Source organism: Sinocyclocheilus anshuiensis, unplaced genomic scaffold, assembly GCF_001515605.1.
Source record: "Sinocyclocheilus anshuiensis isolate Anshui unplaced genomic scaffold, SAMN03320099.WGS_v1.1 scaffold604, whole genome shotgun sequence".
Lineage (NCBI taxonomy): Eukaryota > Metazoa > Chordata > Actinopteri > Cypriniformes > Cyprinidae > Sinocyclocheilus > Sinocyclocheilus anshuiensis.
The window spans coordinates 120,998-124,303 of NW_015557078.1; the positions used below are offsets into that span (position 1 = coordinate 120,998).

General features: G+C 36.5%; 1 protein-coding gene across 1 annotated transcript in view; it reads right to left on the bottom strand.

The window, feature by feature from the left end:
* The window catches only part of lekr1 (Leucine-, glutamate- and lysine-rich protein 1), a 161,923-nt gene that overhangs the window by 101,765 nt on the left and 56,852 nt on the right, over positions 1-3,306 (bottom strand). The window lies entirely within an intron of this gene.

Genomic DNA, 3,306 nt, shown 5'->3' on the forward strand with positions numbered 1-3,306 from the left:
TTGTGTGTGTGTGTGTGTGTGTGTGTGTGTGTGTTTTAATAATTTGTTTGTAGTGGCAGACAGTGTTGTGCACTGATGTCAACCACATTCATCCCTGTTTTAATGTGCAGTATTCCAGAGAATAATTCAAAATGCAAAACAGATTCTTGAGAAAGGTTAATAATGGTAAAAACAAGATGCCCAAGCGTAAACTAATTTGACCTGCTGGAAAGACAATGAGTTCACTGCGGTGCAGAGTAATCCAGTCAGCATAGTTCCCAACCTCTAAAGCAGACTGTATAATGACACAGTAAACAGGCCATTTGCATGGATGCTGGTAGGCTAGTTTCAGACTATTTGGGACAGAGCTTAAGTACATAAACACAGTGGGCTAAAATGCATAAAAGCCACAGTTAAAAACATTACTATTAGTAGTAGTATTTTAATTATAAAGTGTTGATGCATAGGCCACAAAAATCAAAAATATTAATTATTTCAGCAAGGATGCATTCAATTTATCAAAAGTGACAGAAAATGTATTTACAATGTTACAAAAGATGTTTTATTTAAAATAAATGCTGTTCCTTTAAGCATTCAATTTATCAAAGTAAAATATATGGTTACACTTTATTGTGATAGTCCACTTTAGACATTCTACTAACTATAAGTAACTTTGCAACTACATGTCAACTAATTCTCATTAATTTGCAACTACATGTCTACTAACTCTTAGAGTAGACTGTTAGGTTAGGTTTAGGGTTAGTAGAATAAGTTGACATATACTTGCAAAGTTTCTTATAGTCATTATGTTGTATGTTGTGGACCCATCAAAATACAGTGTTCAAAGATATTAAGCAGACAGTCTACTAATATTCTAATGACTGCTAGTTGACATGTAGATGCAAATGTCTAAAGTGGACTATCAAAATAAATTGTTACCAAATATATCACTGTTATAACAAAAATATTAATCAGCACAATTGTTTTGAACAGTGATATAAAAAAAAAAACACTGGAAAAGACATCAAACATGAATTAAAACAAACTTTTTAAAAGTAAATCCAAGAAAATGTATTGTACGGTATATTTGTTTAAAGAGTTTGATATACTGTATATGTTTGGATGCATATTTTGTGATGCCTGATTAACTGAAGCTTGATGATCACTGACCTTTCCAACAGGAAAGATGAATGCAATCAATATATTAAGGGTGAAGTGCCCTAATACATTTTGGTGCCATTGTATCACAGATAAAATTGTGATTTGATCTGATTTACCTCACAGACATTATCATCCCATCGTTTCAAGTACTTTTTTATTAGGAAATTGTGAATCCTTTAAAATCCATCCACATAAAGTGACTCAAGACTGAAACACATAAGAAATCAATCACCCGAGAAGGTAAAATGCGTAACTCTGAAAAATCTCACACAAGTGCTTGTGCATGGCATAACAAAGATAACAACAAAGCAAATTCTCTGATGGGTAAGAAAATACCAGAGAACTTTTAACAACAGCAGCGGGTGCAGTAATTCACGTCAACAACGCAGACCAATTAAGTGCTTGCACATAAACAGAGCAGAACACAGAGAGAGAGAGAAACAGAGAGAGGCCGAGCCTCTGCCTGCTGACTGATGTACTTCGGGTCATGGGGCGGTTACCATCAGCTCTGTTGCATTTGGTCCCAGACCTGCTGTCTCATTCACATGAACACACATTCAAACACATTCAAACCCTACCTGTCTCTCTCAGCTGACTAAGCACCTGAACAGCAGCTGCTAGTGCTGACCCAGCATGGGTTAGGGTTCAATGAATGCTTTGGATAAAACTCGTTAGCATACTACTGCATAATGTGTGTGTGTAGGGGGTGCAATATAAAGCCCTGCCCTGTGTGAGTGTCTGAACTTGCTTTTGGTTTTCCCAGGCCATATGACCAGCAGGGACACATCCGTACCAAAGACTACCGAATACTGCCTATACAATTTTGAAGATTAAAGTATTATTTACCTTGGTAAATTTAAGTAAGAGTTACTTGGGTTGTTATCTGGCACCAAACTGTAACCAAATACGTAAGCCTGGAAGGGAGATCAAATGTAAAAGTTTAAGATTTGGTCATTGATCGAGCACCAATCTGAAGATTCAATGTCAGTGTAGTATGTGCACAAGTTAAGTCTTGTTAAGTCTGACACATTCGTTCTGGCACAAACCACAGCAGAAGGTGTGTGCACCTCAAAGTCACTGCGAGGAGGCATTTATACTATGTACTCGACTGTACTATTCTCTACAGACCACAGGCAGCAGTGTGGAGAAATATCAACCAAACTTTCAAGAAACCTCAGTGAAAAGAAGGATGCGTAAATAATGACAGAAATTTTATTTCTGGGTGAAAAAATTTTTTTTTTCCATAAAATTTTGTTCATGGCAGCAGAATGTCTTGCAGGTCAGGGCTGCCACTGCTTTATTAAAATTCCACCAAGTATTTCCAATGAGATTTGAATCTGGAAACTGAACAGACCACTTACAAACATTCTACGACCAATCTCTGAACTAAACTCCAGTAGATTTGGATGTATATTTTGTGATGCCTTCGGAGCATAGACAGAAGCTTGATGATCATTGAACTTTCCAACAGGATGATCATCCCAATCTTTGCCAAAATTGCCTGATATTGATCCATGATATCCTTCATACAGTCAAGATTTCCACTTAGTGCAACAGCAAAGCATCCCCATAACAAGACTGGTCCACCTCCATGTTTGACCATGGAAATGGTGCTCTTCAGCTCATAAGCTTTGCCTTTTTTGCAGACATACCAAGTAGGTAACCATAGTAACCAATAGGGCTGTGCAATATATCGAAATATCACAAATGTACATATCGCAATATGCATATCGCTACAGCTTGCAATATTTGGGGCCATGAACAAAAGACAAAGAGAAAATCACTCACTGCTCTTACCTAAATAACTTCTGTAGCTTAAATAAGAATCGGTGCATATTGAATTCAAAGAGTAAATACTACTCAGTGTTTTATTTTTCCTTTTTATTATTCAGTTCCTAAACTCATGTTAAAATGAAATTTTTATGTAATGCTTGAGTAAAACACTACCGTTCATTTTCAGAAGTTGTTGTAGGGGTGCTTTCTTATTAGAATCAGAATCAGAATGCGCTTTATTCGCCACTTCAGTGTGCGCGAACACAAGGAATTTGTTGTGGTTTTACAGGAACACTTGGTACATACATACAGGTGCATCTCAATAGATTTGAATGTCGTGGAAAAGTTCATTTATTTCAGTAATTCAACTCAAATTGTGAAACTCGTGTATTA